The sequence below is a fragment of the Mustela erminea genome, chromosome 3, assembly GCF_009829155.1.
Source record: "Mustela erminea isolate mMusErm1 chromosome 3, mMusErm1.Pri, whole genome shotgun sequence".
Classification (NCBI taxonomy): domain Eukaryota; kingdom Metazoa; phylum Chordata; class Mammalia; order Carnivora; family Mustelidae; genus Mustela; species Mustela erminea.
The window spans coordinates 47,878,648-47,899,493 of NC_045616.1; the positions used below are offsets into that span (position 1 = coordinate 47,878,648).

At 36.8% G+C, this 20,846-nt stretch overlaps 1 long non-coding RNA gene and 1 pseudogene across 4 annotated transcripts in view; one reads left to right on the forward strand and one right to left on the reverse strand.

Moving 5' to 3' along the window:
- Positions 1-20,846, forward strand: part of LOC116586142 — a 156,931-nt gene that overhangs the window by 36,707 nt on the left and 99,378 nt on the right. The gene's annotated exons all lie outside the window — the stretch shown is intronic.
- On the reverse strand, positions 14,190-14,453 carry LOC116586141 (annotated as a pseudogene).

Here is a 20,846-nt window from a genome sequence, read left to right on the forward strand (position 1 = left end):
TGGAATCAGGGATTGTGATGCCTATAGCTCTTTTCTTTCTCACAATTGCTTGGTTATTTGGGATCTTTTATGGTTTTATACAAATTTTAGGATTGTTTGTGGATTGATTATTTACCATTGGGATTTTTATAGGAATAGCATTGAATCTGTTGATTGTTTTGGGGCAATATGGACATTTTAACAGTATTAACTCTTTCAGTCCATAATGATGAATATCTTTCCATTTATTTGTGTCTTCTTTTATTCCTTTCATCAGTGTTTTAAAGTTTTCCGTGTAGAGGGCTTTCACTTCCTTGGTTAAATTTATTCTTTTTAATGCAATTGTAAAGTGATTGTTTTCTTAATTTCTTTTTCTGAGAGTTCGTTATTAGTACCTGCAACAGATATTTGTATATTGATTTTTATATCCCGTAGCTTTACTGAATTTGCTGATTAGTTCCAACAATTTTTTGGTGGAGTCTTTAGGGTTTTCCTGTGTTTAAAATCATGTTTTCTCGGGGCCTGGGTGGCTCAGTTGGTTAAGCATCTGCCTTCAGCTTGGGTCGTGAACCCTGGGTCCTGAGCTTGAGCCCTGCATTGGGCTCCCTTCTTGGAGTGAACCTACTTTTCTGCTTTTTCCTCTCCCTCTGCCTGCTGCTTCCCCTGCTATGCTCTGTCTCTCTCTGTGTCATGTAAAGAAATAAAATCTTAAAAAAAAAATAAAATCTTGTTTTCTATGAATAGTGACAGTTTTACTTCTTCCTTTTCAATTTGGATGCTTCTTATTTGTTTTACTTGCCTCATTGCTGTGGCTAGGTTTTCCAATATTATCTTGACTAAAAGTGGGGAGAGTGGGTATTCTTGTCTTGTTCTTGATCTCAGGATAAAGTATATAATGTCAGCTGTGGACTTTAAGTGTATGACCTTTATTATGTTGAAGTACATTTACTCTATACTCACTTTGTTGAGAATTTTTTATTAATCATAAAAGGATGTTGAATTTGTTAAATTTTTTTTCTGCACCTCTTGAGTTGATCATGTGATTTTTAACTTTCAATTTGTTAATGTGGTGTATCGTGCTGATTGATTTGCAGATGTTGATATATCCTTGCCTCCCTGGAATAAATTCTAGTTGATCGTGGTGTATTATTCTTTTAATGTATTTTTCAACTTGGTTTGTTAATATTTCATTCAAAATTTTTGCATCTGTCTTGATCAGGATATTAGCCTGCAATTTTTTTGTGGTGTCCTTGTGAGGTTTTGTTACCAGGGTAATGCTAGCCTTGTGAAATGAGTTTGGAAATGTTCCCTCCTCTTTAGTTTTTTGGAAGAGTTTGAAAAGTGTAGGTATTAAATCTTTAAGTGTTTCCTAGAATTCACCAGTGAAGCTCTCTGGTCCTGGACTTTTTTTTTTGGGAAGTTATGATTATTCAGTATGCTTAGTAGTAGTGATTGGTCTATTTACATTTTTATTTCTAAATCATTAAATCTTGGAAGATTGTGTTTCTTGAAATTTATGCATTTCAGTTGTACAGTTTGTTGGCATGTAACTATTTATAGTAGGTTTCTTATGATCTTTTGTATTTCTGTGGTATCATTGTAATTTCTTTCATGTCTGATTTTATTTATTTGAGCCATTTCTCTTTTTTTCTTGGTGAATCTGCTAAAGATTTGTCATTTTCTTTATCATTTTGTAGAAACAACTCAATTTCACAGATCTCTTCTATTGTCTTTTCAGTCTCTATTGCTTTTATTTCATTTCTGATGCTCGCTATTTGTTTTCTTCCAACTTTGGGCATCATTCGTCTTTTTTCTAGTTCCTTTAGGTATAAAGTTAGATTGTTTGTATGAGATCATGTGATCTAGCCTGGAGAATATTTATGTGCATTTGAGAAGAATGTGTATTCTGCTGTTTTTAGATGGCATATAATATATATATCAAGTCCCTCTGATCTGATGTGTTGATGTTTCCTTACGAATTTTCTGTTTCAGTGAGCAATCTATTGATGTAAGTGAGGTATTAAAGTCCCTTGCTATTATTGTATTGCTGTCATTATGTCCCTTTGGGTGTGTTAAATTTTGCTTTATATATTTAGGTACTCCTTTTATAGGTGCATAGTTACAAACCTTATATCCTCTTGTGTGATTAACCCCTTTATCATTATATAATGCTCTTCTTTTTCCTTTTATATAGTCTTTGTTTTAAAGACTAGTTTATCTGATATAACTACTCCAGCTTTTTTTTTTTTTTTTGGATTTCTGTTTGTGTGGAACTTTTTTCATCCCTTCACTTTCACTCTGTGTGTGTCCTTATATTGGAAGTGAGTCTATTGTAGGCAGTGTACAGTTTGGTCTTTTTTTATTCGTTCAACCACTCTGTGTCTTTTAAAATTTTATTTATTTATTTATTTAATATTTAAGGTAACGTATACTGTATTATTTGCCCTCGGGTACAGGTCTGTGAATCATCAGGCTTACACATTTCACAGCATTCACCATAGCACATACCCTCCCCAATGCCCATAACCCAGCCACTCTATCCCTACCCTCCCACCCCCAGCAACCCTCAGTTTGTTTTGTGAGATTAAGGATCTCTTATGGTTTGCCTTTTCCCAATCCCATCTTGTTTCATTTTTTCCTTCCTTACCCCCCATGAAACCTCGCCCTGTCTCTCAAATTCCTCATATCAGAGAGATCATATGATAATTGTCTTTCCTGATTAACTTATTTCGCTAAGCACAATACCCTCTAGTTCCCTCCACGTCATTGCAAATGGCAAGATTTCATTTCTTTTGATGGCTGAATAGTATTCCATTATGTATACATACCACATATTCTTTATCCATTCCTCTGTTGATGGACATCTAGGTTATTTCCATAGTTTGGCCATTGTGAATATTGGGGTGCATGTGCCCCTTTGGATCACTACATTTGTATCTTTAGGGTAAATATCAGTAGTGCAATTGCTGGGTCATAATGTAGCTCTATTTTCAGCTTTTTGAGGAACCTCCATGCTGTTTTCCAGAGTGGCTGCATTCCATCAACAATGTAGAAGGGTTCCCTTTCTCCACCTCTAGGCAATGGTTCTATGATGCTGTGGCTGAGGTGGAAGAAGTTGCTGCCAATATTGAGGATTTTGATGGATTCCTGTATCACTTTGAGGTCTTTGATCCATTTTGAGTCTCCTTTTGTGTATGGTGTAAGAAAATGATCCAGTTTCATTCTTCTGCATGTGGCTGTCCAATCTTCCCAACACCATTTGTTGAAGAGACTGTCTTTTTTCCATTGGACATTCTTTCCTGCTTTGTAGAATATTACTTGACCATAGAGTTGAGGGTCTATTTCTGGACTCTCTATTCTGTTCCATTAATCTGTGTGTCTGTTTTTGTGCCAGTACCATGCTGTCTTGATGATTACAACTTTGAAATAGAGCTTGACATCTGGAATTGTGATGCCACCAACTTTGGCTTTCCTCTGGCTATTCAGGGTCTTTTCGGTTCCATATTAATTTTAGGATTATTTTTCCCATTTCTTTGAAAAAATTGATGGTATTTTAAGGGATTGCATTAAATATGTAGATTGTTTTAGGTAGCATAGATATTTTCTCAATATTTGTTCTTCCAATCCATGAGCATGAAATGTTTTTCCATTTCTTTGTGTCTTCTTCTATTTCTTTCATGAGTACTTTATAGTTTTATGAGTACAGATTCTTTGCTTCTTTGGTTAGGTTTATTTCTAGGTATCGTATGGTTTTGGGTGCAGTTGTAAATGGGATCAACTCCTTAATGTCTCTTTCTTCTGTCTGGCTGGGGGTGTATAGAAATGCAACTGATATCTATGCATTGATTTTATATCCTGACACTTTATTGAATTCCTGTACGAGTTTTAGTGGTTCTGGTGCGGAGTCTTTGCAGTTTTCCACATAAAGTATCATTTCCTCTGCAAAGAGTGAGAGTTTGACTTCTTTTTTGCTGATTTGGATGCCTTTAATTTCTTTTTGTGGTTTGATTGCTGAGGCTAGCACTGCTAGTACTATGTTGAATAGCATAGTGGACATCCCTGCCATGTTCCTGACCTTAGGGGTAAAGGTATCAATTTTTCCCCATTAAGAATGATATTCGCTGTGGGTTTTTAATAGGTGGCTTTGATGGTATTGAGGTATGTATCCTCTATCCCTACACTTTGAAAAATTTTGATCAAGAAAGGATGTTGTACTTTGTCAAATGCTTTTACAGCATCTATTGAGAATATCATATGGTTCTTGTTCTTTCTTTTATTAATGTGTTGTATAACATTGATTGATTTGTGGATGTTGAACCAACCTTGCAGCCCAGGAATTAATCCCACTTGGTCGTGGTGAAAAATCTTTTTAATGTACTGTTGGGTCCTATTGGCTAGTATTTTGGTGCGAATTTTCACATCCATGTTCATCAAGAATATTGGTCTGTAATTCTCCTTTATGATGGGGTCTTATCTGGTTTTGGAATTAAGGTAATGCTGGCCTCATAAAATGAGTTTGAAAGTTTTCCTTCCATTTCTACTTTTTGGAACACTTTCAGGAAAATAGGTATTAATTATTCTTTAAATGTTTGGAAAAATTCCCTTGGGAAGCTGTCTGGCCTTGGGCTCTTGTTTGTTGGCAGGTTTTTGATGACTGCTTCAATCTCCTTACTGGTTATGGGTCTGATCAGGTGTTCAGTTTTGGTAGTTAATATGTCTCTAGGAATGCATCCGTTTCTTCCAGATTGTCAAACTTGCTGGCATATAGTTGCTCATAATAATATGTTCTTATAATTGTTTGTATTTCTTTTGTGTTTGTGATCTCTTGTCTTCCATGATTTTATTAATTTGGGCTCTTTCTCTTTTCTTTTTGAAATGTCTGGCCAGGGGTTTATCAATCTTATTAATTCTTTCAAAGAACCAGCTCCTAGTTTCTTTGATTTGTTCTACTGTTCTTTTGGTTTCTATTTCATTGATTTCTGCTCTGATCTGTATGATTTCTCTTTTCCTATTGGGCTTAGGCTTTCTTTGCTATTCTTTCTCTAACTCTTTTAGGTATAGAATTAAGTTGTGTACTTGGGACCTTTCTTGTTACTTGAGAAAGGCTTGTACTGCTATATATTTTCCTCTCAGGACTGCCTTTGTTGTGTCCCACAGATTTTGAATTGTTGTATTTTCATTATCATTTGTTTCCATGATTTTTTTCAATTCTTCTTTAATTTCCCGGTTGACCCATTCATTCTTTAGAAGGATGCTGTTTAGTCTTCATGTATTTGGGTTCTTTCCAAATTTCCTCTTGTGATTGAGTTCTAGCTTCAGAGCATGGTGGTCTGAAAATAAGCAGGGAATGATCCCAATCTTTTGATACCGGTTGAGACCTGACTTAGGACCCAGGATGTGATCTATTCTGGAGAATGTTCCATGTGCACTAGAGAAGAATGTGTATTCTGTTGCTTTGGGATGGAATGTTCTGAATATATCTGTGACAAAGACCCCAGAAAAATATACTCTAATGAAATTAGAAGAGACCTGAAACTGGGGGGAGAAGAAAGTGGGAAAAAAAATTATACATATAATTTTTTTTTTTTTTTAGACTGGTGAATAGAACAGAGCCACCCACTTGATTTTGGTTATATTCTGGTCTCTTAGAAGAAAATACCTCCCAAAATTCTAAGGAAAGAAAAACTATATATATATAAAAACTATATATATATACACAAAAATAAGGGTAAACATGATAAAAGAATGGAATATGACTGTAAAGATGAAAAGTAAAAAAGGTTCTGAAAAAGGAATTGATAAGATAAGTTGTTTGGGAAAAGAGAAAAAAAGAGGAGAGAATGTGACCAGGCTGAAGACTAGAACAAAGCCATGTGCTAGATTTAGGGTATATTTTGATCTTTTAGAAGAAATTGTATCCCAAATTTTTAAAGAGAAAAACCCTACGTGTATACCAAAAATAAGGTTAAATAAAATGAAGCTATACAATATGACTATAACCATGAAAATTTAAAAGATTTTTTTAAAAAGGTATTGATAAGAAAATAGTTAAAAAATGTTAAAATAGGAAAGATGAAAAGTTAAAAAAACAGAATAAGAAAAAAATGAAACTAAAAAAATTTAACTTTGAAAGACTAAAGGATCATGGGGAAAAAGCCATGAATTTTATATGTTGCTGTTTGTATCTCGAGTTCTGCAGTTCTTACTATCAGTGAACTGGTCTTGGCTAGATGTTCTTGCTGTTCTTTGGGGGAGGGGCCTCTTGTGGTGATTCTCAAATGTCTTTGCCTGAGGTGGAATTGCACTGCTATTTCCAGGGGCCAGGCTAAGTAATCCACTTGGGTTTGCTCTTGATATCTTTTGTTCCCTGAACACTTTTGGTACCACTTAGGAGGATAGAAATGAGGATGGCAGCCTTCAAATCTCTGGCCTGGAGGAACTGAGCACTCAGGGCCCCACTTCTCAGTGAGCCCTCAGAGAAAAGCAGTCAGTCCCTCCCATCTCCCTGGTCTTGGACCGCACTGAGCTCACCCAGCCTGTGACTGAACATTTTTATTTCTGCTACACAGCCCTATTTGGGGTTTCCAAACCCAGCAGATTCTGCCACCTGCTCCTGCGCTGCTCCTCCCAGAGTAGGAAGGAGGGTATCTCTCCGCATGTGCCACTTGTGGATTCCCTGCTCAGAGAGCAGTTGCCCAAGTGTGCCTTGGATAACAGTTTAAGGTAACCCTGAGATGAGAGCGCACTCTTCGACTCTGTCTCTGTGGTCGGCTTCCCTGCTCCAAAACCTGGGAGCTCTGCCATACTCAGATACCCCAGTCTTTCTGTGACACCGCAGGTCTTGAGACCACACTGTCCCTGTGATGGCTCCATCTCCCATAGCCTCTGGAGCAACATCCCTCAGTGGAGCAGACTTCTAAAAGTTCATATTTTGTGCTCCACTGCTTTCTTACTTGCTGGTAGCCAGACCTTCCCGCTCAGTCTGCCTTCCTGTTGCTTTGTATTCACTTCTCCACACATCTTATCTTCCGGAATGTGGTCAATTTTCTGTTCCTAGAATTGCTACTCTTTTCTTCTATCTCCTGTGAAGTATGTAGGTATTCAGAATGGTTGATAACTATCTAGCTAAACTCCTGGGACCTGATGATATTTCAGTCTCCTACTCCTCCACCATCTTGCTTCTTTCCCCCACTCTTTGTCTTTTGTCTTTTTTTTTTTTTTTTAAAGATTTTATTTATTTAATTGACAGACAGAGATCACAAGTATGCAGAGAGAAAGGGCGAAGCAGGCTCCCTGCTGAGCAGAGAGCCCAATGTGGGGCTCGATCCCAGGACCCCAGGACCATGACCCTAGCTGAAGGCAGAGGCTTTAACCCACTGAGCCAACCAACATCCCTATACTTTCATATTCTTAATACTGGGTTAATACCCTTTCTTGTAAGGCTGGTTTAGTAGTGATGATGTTTTTAGGTTTTTTTTAAAATCTTGAATATTCTTTATCTCTTTTTTCAATTCTGAATGAAAGCCTTGTTGGGTAATGTATTCTTTTTTTTTTTTTTTTTTTCCTTTTACCACTTTGAATATATCATGTCACTCCCTTCTGGCCTGCAAAATTTCTTTCAAAAATCTGCTGATAGTCTTATGAGGATTCCCTTATATGTGACAGTTGTTTTCTTTTGCTGCCTTTAAGATTCTCTGTCTTTAATTATTGACAGTTTAATTATGATGTCTTGCTGTGGATATTTTTGGTTCCTGTCATTTGGAATTTCTACACTTCCTTGATCTGAATGTTGGTTTCTTTCCCCTGGCTTTGGGAAATTTTCAGCCACTATTTCTTCAAATAAGTTTTCTGCTCTTTTCTCTCTCTCCTTTCTTTCTGGGACTCCTATAAAATGAATGTTATTTTATGCAATATTGTCCTATTGGTCCTTTAAACTACCTTTACTTTTAAAAAATTTTTTATCTTTCTGTGGCTGAGTTTCACTGCTTGTCTTCGAGCTCAGTGATCATTTCTGCTCTGATCTAGTTTACTGTTGTAAATTTTGGTTCAGTTATTATATTCTGCAGCTCTATGACTTATTTTTGGTATTTTCTTATATTTTGTATTTCTTTGTTGATGTTCTTACCATGTTCATCCAGTCTCCCTTTAGTTGAGCATCTTTGTGACTATTACTTTGAATTTTATCATATATATTATCTGTTTAATTAAGGTTTTTTTTTTCAAGGTTTTATCTTGTTCTTTCATTTGCTATATAATCCTGTCACCTCTGGGAAACACTCTGGATTCATTGCTGTGTATTAGGCAAAACATCTACCTCTTCTAGTCTGGAAGGATGGGCCTTGTGTTGGAGATAAACCTTACCTTTTAACCTTGCTATAGCTCTGGTTGTCTTTCAGACCTTTGTGATTATCTAAGCAACTTGATTTATACCTGATAGGTCAAGGTGTGCCAGGAAGCGTCAGTGTTCCAAAGGGAGGGATCTCAGTCAGCACCTATAGTCAGGCTGATTGGAAACCAGACCCTCAGGCAGCAGCTTTTTAAAGTATGCAAATATATAGTGTCATTTGTGGAATTTAAATCTTGCTGGCTTCCAGATAAAGTGATGTGGAGGGAACCTCTGGGTGGCAGTTGCAAAAACTGGGACTTCAGATGAATCTGTAAGCTCCTTTTTGGGAGGTACTTTAGAGCTGTATCAAGGCTGAAGGAGACTATGTGGATGGCATCCCCCTGCTTATGTTCCCTAAACTGCTCTGTAGCCTCCAAATTTGTGGCAAACCTGAAGTCTGCCCCTCAGGCTGAAGCTCCAGGAAAGGTAAATAGGCCTTTTTCACAGGAGGACTGGGGTGTGTGTCTGTGCAGTGCCCTGGGGGGGGCAGTAACCTGCCAATAACTGTCTCTGACCATTTCAGTTCCATGGAGCCCAGAGATGAAACCCATCCTGGCCACCAGAACCAGGTGATCATGGAGTGTCTCCTGTGTGTACTATATAGGCCAGTTGGCTTTAGCAAAGCATTGGGAGAACGTAGGGTCAGCATGTACCCCCTGGCTTTTGCAGGGCAGCAGGAAGCGCTGGATTGAGATGTGCTCACTGACTTTTGCAAGTTAGAATTACCGTTTTTGGGCTTGCAGCCCAAAACTTTGTCCTTCTAACTTGTAGCACCTTTGTCCCTGGATATCCTCAACAGGCCTCTCCTCCTCTGACAGATAATTTAAGATAGGCAAATGAATTTCCTTTACCTAGAGTCTAGATACTTTTCAAATTGCTGCTTTTGTATTGGTCCCCCTTGAGGAGTAAGTCTCTCCATAAGCTCTTTTAGAGCAGAATCTGTAGAGCAGTTCCCTACATCTCTTTGGGTCTCCTGGATGTGAACCCTGTTGGTTTACAAAAGCCAGACCTTATGGAAGCTTATCTCTCTTGTAGGTCTCAAGGTTGGGGTGCCTTATATGGAGAGTGATGATCCCCTAACTCCTTAGGGAGAAGCTCAGGATTTGTGAGATCTCTCCTGATTGTGGGTCACCAACTTGATTGGGGGGTGGCTTGGTGAGATAGTATCTTTACCTTTTAACCATCTTGATGTGGCCTTTTTACCATTTGTTGTGAAGGAGCTGTTAAACTGCTTTTCAGTTCTCTTTCAGAGGGAATTATTCCAAATGTAGCTATAAATCCATCTTGTACTTCCTTTGGAGAAAATTAATTTAATCAAGTGACTTCTTTTTATTTAAAAAAATTATTTATTTATTTAAAGAGAGAACGCACGAGCTGTAGCTGGTGCAGGGGCGAGGTGTGGGGGAGAGGGAGAGGATCTCAACCAGACTCGCTGAGCATGGAGCCCACTGTGAGTCTTGATCTCATGACCCTGAGATCATTACCTGAGCTGAAACCAAGAGTCAGACACTTAAGATAGAGGCACCCAGGTGCCCCTAATCAAGTAATTTTTTTAGGTAAATGCCTAATCTGAAGGTAAAGGCTGACTAGGACTGGAGTTTTGAAAACACATAAATAAATAAAAGATTGAGTGATTCTTGTTGTGTACTTACACATTTTGCAGTGTAATCGTTGAGAATAACTTATAATATTAAGGTTAAAAATTTATGCTTTTTCTTTCTTCTATGTAGGCATGATTTATACCACTTGTAGTTTATGATGATTGCTTTCACGTTTTGTATGTTACTACTTTGAAGTGTACAACATAAAAGTGAATTAAATAATTGATGATTTCTACGCAGCCCACCACTGATTTCAGCCAGTCAAAATGTTGCAGTTTGGCTTAATTAAGTAGTATGAGACCCATGGTTTCTGTGACAGCTCAATGTCAGTTGACCTGGATATGTCCTGCCAAACTGTTCCTGTGGAATAAATAGGCTGTTTGTAAACAGGATGACTAAGCATTCTCTCATTAGATTTTAAATTTACGAAGTACAAGGCACCTGGATAAAAGGTCAAATGTGAAAGGTTATATACACACACAGAGATGAAACCCATCCTGGCCACCAGAACCAGGTGATCATGGAGTGTCTCCTGTGTGTACTATATAGGCCAGTTGGCTTTAGCAAAGCATTGGGAGAACGTAGGGTCAGCATGTACCCCCTGGCTTTTTGCAGGGCAGCAGGAAGCACTGGATTGAGATGTGCTCACTGACTTTTGCAAGTTAGAATTACCGTTTTTGGGTTTGCTTTTCCCTTTCCCTCTGCTCTTCCCCTGATGGTGCATACACTCTTCCTCACATAAACAAACAAACAAACAAATAAATAAAGTATTAAAAAAATAAAATTTAAAATTCTCCAAATCAGACAGATCCTTTGATCTAAATTAAAAGTGTAGGTATTAGTTTGTTTTCATACCTTGGCTATTATGAGTAATGTTGTAAAGAACATGGGAGTTTAGATACTTTGAAATCCTGTTTTCATTTCCTTTGGCTGTGTACCCAGAAGTGTGATTGCTGAATCATGTGTAGTTCTACTTTTAATTTTTTGAGGAACCTTCATATTGTTCTCCATAGTGGCTGCACGAGCTTACTTTTCCACCAACAGTACACAGGGCTTTCCTTTCTCCTTGCCAATATTTTTGTTATCTCTTTTCTTTTTGATGGTAGCCACTTTAACAGGCTGTGGGGTGATATCTCTTTGTGGTTTGATTTGCATTATCTTGATGACTGGAGATATTGAGCATCTTTTCATGTACCTGCTGGTCATTTGCCTGACTCTGGAAAAAGGTCTCTTCAGTTCCTCTGCCAATTTTTAATCAGATAGTTTCTGTTTTTGTTTGCTATTGAGTTGTATGATCTTTTAATATATTTTTAATATTAATCCCTTATAAAATGTATGATTTGCAAATATTATTTCCCATTCTATGGGCTTCCTTTTCATTTTGTTGATGGTTTCCTTTATTGTGCAGAAGGTTTTTAGTTTGATGTAGTTCCACTTGTTGCTTTTCTTGCCTTTGATCTTGGTATCAAAACCAAAGAAATTATTACCAAGACTACTGTCAAGGAGTTTGCTCCCTATGTTATTTTCTAGAACTTCCATTGTTTCAAGTCTTACAATGAAGTCATTAATCTATTTTAAGTTGATTTTTGTGTATGGTGTAAGATGGGGGTCTAGTTTCATTCTTTGTAAGTGACTGTCCACTTTTACCAACACCATTTTTTGAAGAGACTTTCCTTTCCCATTGTATATTTTTGGTTTATTTCTTGTAAATTAGTTGACTATATGTGAGTGGGCTTATTTCTGTGTTCTCTATTTTGTTCCACTGATTCATATTTCTGTTTTTGTGTCAGAACCATACTGTTTTTTATTACTGTAGCTTTGTATTCAGGACTAGAGTTTGACATCAGGAAATGTGATGAGTCCAGCTTTGTTTGTTCTCAGGTTTGTTATGGCTATTCAGGGTTTTTTGTGGTTCTACACAAATTTTAGGATTTTTCATTCTATCTTTGAAAAATGGCTTTGGAATTTTGATAATGACTGAACTGGATCTGTTGATTGCTTTCATAAGTAGTATGGACATTTTAACAATCATAATTCTTCCAATCCATGAACACAGAGTATTTTTCCATTTATTTGTGTCTTCTTAGTTTTTATCAGTAGTGTCTTATGGCTTACAGGGTACAATTCTTTCACTTCCTTGGTTAAATTTATTCCTAGGTATTTTTTTTTTTTGATGCAGTTGTAAAAGTGACTATTTTTTTTTTATCTTTCCAATATAAAAATTTAATGCATAGAAACTCAACTGATTTTTGTAAATTGATTTTGTGTCCTGTGACTTTATGGAATTTATTGATTAATTCTAACAGATTTTTGGTAGAGTTTTTAGGGCTTTCTATATGTAATTTCATGTCATCTACAAATAGAAAGAGTTTTACTTCTTCCTTTCCAATATGAATGCTTTTGCCCCGACTTGATCTTGCCTAATTTCTTTGGCTAGAACTTCCAGTACAATGTGAATAAAAGTTGCAGGAGTGGGCATCCTTATCTTTTTCTTGACCTTAGAGGAAAAGATTTTAGTTTTTTACCATTGAACGTGATAGTATCTCTCTTGTCATATATGACCTTTATTATGTTGAGGTATGTTCTCTCTATATGCAGTTTGTGAAAATTTTTATCGTGAATGGATATTGAATTTTTCAGTGTTTTTTTTTTGCATATATTGAGGTGATCATATGATTTTTATCCTTCATTTTGTTAATGTTGTGTATCACACTGATTGATTTGCACACACTGAATCATTCTTGAATCTCTGGAATAAATTCTAGTTGATCATGGTGTATGATACTTTGAATGTATTGTTAAATTTGATTTACTAGTATTTTCTTGAGGATTTTTGCATTTGTGCTCATCAGAGATGTTGGCTATAATTTTATTTTCTCATAATGTCTTTGTCTAAGTTTTGGTGTCAGGGTAGTGATGGCCTCATAAAATGAATTTGTAAGTGGTAGAGTTTTTAGAAGTTTTCGACTAGGACAGTATTCTTTTTTTTTTTTTTTTTTGGTGGTAAAATTTACCAGTGAAGGTGTCTGCTTCTGGACATTTTTTGTTGTTGTTGTTGTTGTTTTTAAAAGATTTATTTATTTATTTGAGAGAGAGAGAGAGAGAAATCACAAGTAGGCAGAGAGGCAGGCAGAGAGAGAGAGAGGGGAGGAAGCCTGCTTCCTGCGGAGCAGAGAGCCCGATGCAGGCCTCGATCCCAGGACCCTGGGATCATGACCTGAGCCAAAGGCAGAGGCTTTAACCCACTGAGCCACCCAGGCCCCTTTTTGTTGTTGTTTTGATGACTGAATCAATCCATTTACTAGCAATTTGTTTGTTCAGATATTCTGTTTCTTTGTGATTCATTCTTGGTCAGCTGTGCATTTCTAGGAGTTTATTCATCTCTTCTAAGTTTTTTGTTTTTTTGGCATATAATTATATATAATAGTTTCTTAGGATCTTTTGTATTTGTGTGGTATGAGTTGCAGTGTCTCCTCTTTCATTCTGATTTTATTTGTTTGGAGCCCTCTTTTTTCTCGGTAAATCTAGCTAAAGGTCTGTCTGTTTTGTATATCTTTTCAAGAAATTAGCTCATGGTTTCACTGATCTTTTCTATTTTCTTTTTAGCCCCTCTTTCATCTATTTCCTCTCTGATCTTTGTTATTTCCTTTCTCCTACTAACTTTGGACTTAGTTTATTGTTCTTTTCTTGTTTCTTGAGTTGTAAAGTTAATTTGTATATTTGGTCTACTTCATGGTGTCATGTCCCTTAAGCTCTCTTACTCTTTTTCATTCTTTTCCCCTTTTTGTCCTCCAGCTGGATGAATGTGAATACGCCACCCTTAAGTTCACTGATTCTTTCTTCTACTCTATCTAGTTTGATGTTGAACCCCTGAATTGAATTTTTTGGCTTAGTTATTATATTTTTCAGCTTTGTGGTAATCTGTTTAAATACTGTCTTATTTTTATGCCCCAAGTTTTTACTTAAAATTACGTTAGTTAATATATATAGTGTAATAATGGTTTCAGGAGTAGAATTTAGTGATTCATTACTTACATATAACATCCACTGCTCACCACAAGTGTCCTCCTTTATGCCCATCACCTATTTTGCCCATCCCCCCACCCACCTCCCCTCCAGCAACCCTCAGTTTGTTCTCTATAGTTGAGAGTCTTTCATGGTTTGCCGCGCTCTCTCTCTCTCTCTCTTTTGGTTTTACTATTATTTATGACAAATATCCCACATCTGTGATCTCCTCCTGTCAGAAGTTCTTCAAAATGATGCCATCAGCCTTGGCCAGTTGGAGGATGGAGTCATCAGACTCAACCATCCTGCGAATGACCCCACAATAGTGTAGGTTTTGAACTGGCTGTTGAGCCTATCACCTTGTCATCCTTGGGCACATTCATCTGGATGGACATGTGGTCCTTGGTGCCAATGATGCTTTTGCTGGTGTAGCATTTCCACGGCATAGACAGGTCCATGAACTCACTGGCATCATTCTACATGTCAAGGGCGACCTACTGTCACTACTGTTAGTGCAAGCACAGAAAGTCTCTCTCTGTTTTTATCTTATTTTATTTTTCTTTTTTTCCCCCTGTTCATCTGTTTTTTCCTTAAATTCCACACATGAGTGGAATCATATGGTATTTGTCTTTCTCTGACTTATTTTGCCTAGCATAATACTGTCTAGTTCCATTCATGCTCTTGCAAATGGCAAGATTTCATTCTTTTTGATGGCTGAGTAATACTGCATTGTATATATATGCCACATCTTCTTTATCCATTCATCAGTTGAGGGACACTTGGACTCTTTCCATAGTTTGACTCTTGTTGATAATGCTGCTGTAAACATTGGGGTGCATGTACCCCTTCGAATCTGTATTGTTTGTATCCTTTGTATCCTTTGGGTAAATACCTAGTAGTGAATTGTTGGGTCAAGGGTTCCATTTTTAACTTTTTGAAGAAACTCCATACTCTTTTCTATAGTATCTGCACCAGTTTGCATTCCCACCAACAGTGCCGGATGTTTCCCCTTTCTCAGCATCCTCACCAACACCTGTTGTTTTTTGTGTTATTCATTTTAGCCATTCTGACTGGTGTGAGGTGGTATCTCATCATGGTTTTGATTTTTATTTCCCTGATGATGAGTGATGTTGAGCATCTTTTCATCTGTCTGTTGGCCATCTGGACCTTTGGAAAAATGTTCATGTCTTCTGCCCATTTCTCAACTGGATTGTTTGTTTTTTGGGTCTTGAGTTTGCTAAGTTATTTATAGATCTTGGATACTAACTCTTTATCAGATATGTCATTTGCAAATATCTTTTCCCATTCCATAGGCTGCCTTTTAGTTTTTTTTAGTTTTGGTGCAGTTGCAAATGGGATTGATTCCTTGATTTCTTTTTTGGCTGCTTCATTATTGGTGTATAGGAATGCAACAGGTTTGTATATGTTGCTTTTATATCCTATATGCTAAATTCATATATCAGTTCTAGTAGTTTTTTGGTGAAGTCTTTAAGGTTTTCTTCTTTCTTCTTTCTTTCTTTCTTTCTTTCTTTCTTTCTTTCTTTCTTTCTTTCAGGAGAGAGAGAATGGGAGAAGGGTAGAAGGGGAGGGGGAGAGAGAATCCCAAGCAGGCTTCACACCTAGCATGGATCCTGATGCAGGGTTCAGTCTCATGATCCTAAGATAATGACCTGGACCGAAATCCAGAGTTGGATGGTAAACTGACTGAGCCACCCAGGTGTCCCGTCTCTCAAGTTTTCCATATAAAGTATCATATCATCTGCCAAGAGTTAAAGTTTGACTTCTTCCTTGCCAATTTGGATGGCTTTTTTTTTTTTTCTTTTTGTTTTCTGACTGCTGAGGCTAGGACTTCCAGTACTATGTTGAACAAGAGTGGTGAGAGTGGACATCCCTGTTGTGTTCCTGACCTTGTGAATTATTTAACTGTGTGTCTTTTGTATATGGCCTACATATGAAGTATTGTAACATTCTATCCCTACTTTCTTGAAGGTTTTTATCAATAAAGGATTTCTGCATCTATTGGGAGGTTCATATGGTTCTTGCCCTTTCTTTTGTTAATGTGGTGTATTACGTTGATTGAATACTTTCTTATATTTTCTGTCTCTTTGTTGAAATTCTCATTTTGTTTAAGCATTATGCTTGGGAACTCAGTGAGGATCTTTATGACTGTTATTTTTAACTCTTTCTTGAGTAGATAACTCATCTCTGTTTTGTAATCCTCTTTTTTGTGAGGTTTTTTTTTGAACACATTATTTTCTTCAGTTTCCTTGGTTTTCTTTATTGGATTGCAACACTTAATAAAACAGCCCCCTCTCCCAGTCTTGACAGAGTGGTCTTGTGTAAGAAAGGAACCTTACTATTCACCTTGTCTCTCAAATCTTTCTGATTGTTTAATCTACCTTATTTGTTCTTTGTTGTTCCGAATAGTAGAGGGAGTGCCAAGACCTGTTTCCGTGTGGTATTGCTGTGTACTTTTCAGCTAGTTTTTGGATATCTTTCAGAGTAAATTGCCTTATGTATAGTTGGATATTAGTTGAGTCCATTGGAGTTGATGAGTTCAGGGTCCACCTATGTTGCCATTTTAGACCAGAAGCAAGTTTAATACAGAATTTAGAGTAAGGACGTCATCTATATGATACACAGCTGGTATCCTACCTTGCTTTTAGCTCTGTCCAGGCCATTTCTTCTGTAGCAAAGCTTTTTAGTTTTTTAATTATTATTTTTTGGTGTTCATCAGTGGACATACACACAATGGAATATTATTCAATCATGAGAAATAAGGAAATCCTTTGATTTGTGACAACATGGACCTTCAAGGCATTATGTTTTATGAAATAAACCTGACAAAGAAAGACACACAGTGCATGGTATCACTTACATGTAGAATTAAAAATTAAAAAAGAACAAACCCAAACTTTAAACTCCTAGAAACCAAGAGTAGCAGAGGCTTGGAGGTGGGGGAAATAGAAGTTGGTAAAAAGGCCCAAATTTTCAGCTATAAGATGTATAATGCCTAAGATCTAATGCAAAACAATGAGCATAATTGGTAACACTTAAGAAAAGGTAAAGATACTGGAATCTCGATTCCATTCTGTCAGTTATGTGTTCTTTGATTTAGTTTTGGCCGAACTATTTAATGATTTGTGTCACAGTTTTTAATTTGTGAAGTGAATGTAAGGCTAATGTAGGGACATGCTGAGCCAGTTTATGTAAAAGAACTTTGTAAACTTCAAAGCCCACTATAAAGCTTGCCTACTGGTTTTGCTAAGTATGAAAGTTGTGAATATTGGTACAAAATCAAGGAAAATAATTTTCCCCTCTTTCTACAAAATCACAATTTACTATATATATTTGATTTTATTTATTTGAGCGAGAGAGCACACAAGTGGAGGGGGCAGAGGGAGAGGGAGAAGCAGACTCCCCACTGAGCAAGGAACCTGATACAGGGCTTGATTCCAGAACCCTGGGATAATGACCTGAGCAGAAGGGAGACACTTAACCAACTAAACCACCCAGGTGCTCCTATTTTTTATATTTTATATTAACAGATCCACATAAATAAAAATGAAGGTAGAAGTTTTAACAAAGTATTTCTAAATTCAGAGCTAGGATTCCTGTATCCTCAAAATCTCTATAACATGAGTTAATTTCTTGTTGAAAATGAGTCATCATTTTATTAAATAATTCACCTGTGATCACTTTGGCCTTGACCTCCCAGGAAAAGAGAAGTAGACAGTTGTAGGTTCTTTGAAGTGAATAAATTATGAAGGGGGAAAAAGAGGATTTTTCTGGTACAGTCTCTGTTTTTCTGGTACAGTCCTGTCAGTTAAGATAATTGCCAAATTCACTTTTTTTTTATAATCTAAGTGTTACTGAATCAGTTGTGTTAATCTTTTTTTAAACTTCTCGATGTCTTCACCTTTCTTCTAGTATATATATATGTTGGCATTTGGTCCCTTTCAGCATCAGTGTAGTTACCAGTAACTTTTTTTTTTTTTTTTTAAAGATTTTGTTTCTTTATTTGACAGAGAGAGAGATCACAAGTAAGCAGAGAGGCAGGCAGAGAGAGAGGGGAAAGCAGGCTCCCCCCTGAGTAGAGAGCCCGATGTGGGGCTCGATCCCAGGACTCTGAGATCATGACCTGAGCCGAAGGCAGAGGCTTAACCCCCTGAGCCACCCAGGCGCCCCTAGTTACCAGTAACTTTGGTGAGCCTCCTACCTTTAATATAGGATTGCTTTAGGAAATTTTATTTCTTTCTTATTTCTCCAGCAATAATAACAGCACATTTATCAACTGTTATTTGCATTATGTGAGAAATAATTTTTAGCATTAATACTACAGGCTAGCCAGACTATGCTGAAGACCACGCAGTATATATACATATGCCCATACACATGAATACATACATATAATTTTCTTCTTCTTTATCATTCATATTCCATGTTGAATTGTACTACGCCAAAAATAAGAATTGTCCTTCATACTCTTCATTCTTTTAAAGAGATAGAATTAGTTATATCTTCACTATGTAAACTCATAAATAAAGGATAGAACATTGGAAATTCATACTGTTGGATTTTTCCTCTGGGGTATTTAGAGGATACAAATGTAAAAGATTTATAAGTGTTAACATCTCATCTGTTTATTGATGAAGTATTGTGACATTTCCAGATGCTTGATTTTGCAATTTATATTCTTATTTTGGTCAAAGAATTATAAAAGTCATAACTTTTTTCCCCCTTTGGACTGGGAAAATGTAGGAGCTTTTTTTTTTTTTTAAAGATTTTATTTATTTATTTGACAGAGATCACAAGTAGGCAGAGAGGCAGGCAGAGAGAGAGAGAGAGGGAAGCAGGCTCCCCGCTGAGCAGAGAGCCCAATGTGGGGCTCAGTCCCAGAACCCTGAGACCATGACCCGAGCCAAAGGCAGAGGCTTAACCCACTGAGCCACCCAGGTTCCCCTGTAGTAGCTTTATTTTACCACAAAAGTAGAGTACTGTATTAATCTGGTGTTTTGGTTATGACCACCATTTACATTTTGCTCATTTAAACAATTTCCTTTGTTTTTGATGGACTATGAGAACTTACTTGTACTCCTCAGAGTCTCCATAACATCTGGTGCAAATTCACTTAAGAATGGGCTGTGTTACCCTTGAAAATTTTCTTGAAGTTCATGGGTTAAGAATAAGTCCTAGATTAAACAGTTCCTAATTTAGATGAAGGTATTCTTTATTTAGTAGAATTAACCTGCATATCTTCTTGTTGGATGAAAAAGGAGAATATTAATACAATTAAATTATTTTTTGTTTGATCTTATTAAGATTTCACTTATTAGTCTACTTGTTAGGAACTTTCCTTTGGATAACTGAGCATGGTAAGTATGTGAAAATGAGACTATCAATTTGACAACTTTTTCAAGTGTATTTGGCATTCTTTTATTTAGAAAAAGGAAAATATGTACGTGTTCATTAACAAAAAAGTGGAGACTAACCAAAACAAATCTATATCCAGTCTTAAACTATGCAGAAGAAACAACTAACAACTAAAATTTTAAATAATCTGTATATTTGAGCTTGTGTAAACTGTTATAATAATATGTATATATATATGGTTAAGTTTTTAAATAAGGAGACCACATCTTTTCTATGTGTTTCACATGAATTTAATAGGATCTGTGTAGGACTATAAATAATAAATGTGAATTTGCCTCTTGAAAACCTTATGATTCTTAACCTTGAGGCTTTAGGTACAGTAATGCTCAATTTGTCGTTCTATAAATAAGAGTTTTTAAAACCTCATCTGGGAGAAATGTCAACTTGTACATAGTCATCACTCATGAGTAATATTCTAGAAATTGTTAGTTTAGACTTCTTAAATGTTATTTTAAAGATTATATTATTTGAAAGAGAGTGAGTGATTGAGAGAGCACAAGTGTGGGGGAGGGGTAGAGGGAGAGGGAGAAGAAAACTCCCTGCTGAGCAGGGACCCTGATGAGGGTCTTTATCCCAGGACCCTGGAATCATGACCTGAGCTGAAGACAGACGCTTAACTGACTAAGCCATTAGGCATCCTGACTTCTTAAATGTTTTTTAGTCTAATTTTTCAAATAGTATATTGTATTTAAAGTTGTCTGTTGAACAAACTATGTAGTAGCAGTTGTAGAATCCTTTTTTGTAAAAAAGATCACACATTTCTTGTAGTCAAGTTGGATATTTTCCTTTATGTCTGTCATTAAGAATTATTGGTCAATAGCAACAGAAATGGAGTTTTAAGTTGCATGTCTAAACAGAAAGCATTGTTTCAGAGGGTCTTCCTTTGAAAATTTTAATATACATTTATGTATACTTTCATATTCTTTTTTTTTTTAAGATTATTTATTTATTTATTTGTCAGAGAGGGAGAGGGAGAGAGAGCGAGCACAAGCAGACAGAATGGCAGGCAGAGGCAGAGGGAGAAGCAGGATCCCTGCAGAGCAAGGAGCCCAATGTGGGACTCGATCCCAGGGCGTTGGGATCATGACCTGAGCCGAAGGCAGCTGCTTAACCAACTGAGCCACCCAGGCGCCCCTACTTTCATATTCTTTTTAAAAAATTTTTTTATCTATTTCAGAGAGAGAGAGAGCACACAAGCATGAGTATGGGGAGGGCAGGAGGAAGAAACAGACTCCCCACTCAGTAGGGAGCCCAATGTGGGGCCTGATCCCAGGACTCAGGGATCATGACCTGAGCCAAAGGCAGATGCTTAACTGACTGAGCCATTCAGGTGCCCCTACTTTCATATTCTTTAGTGGGTAGACTAACAAGTAATTTATTACCAAAATATACAGTCTCAAAATAGAAATTAAGGGTCCTCTCAGCATCATAAAGTGTGGGCA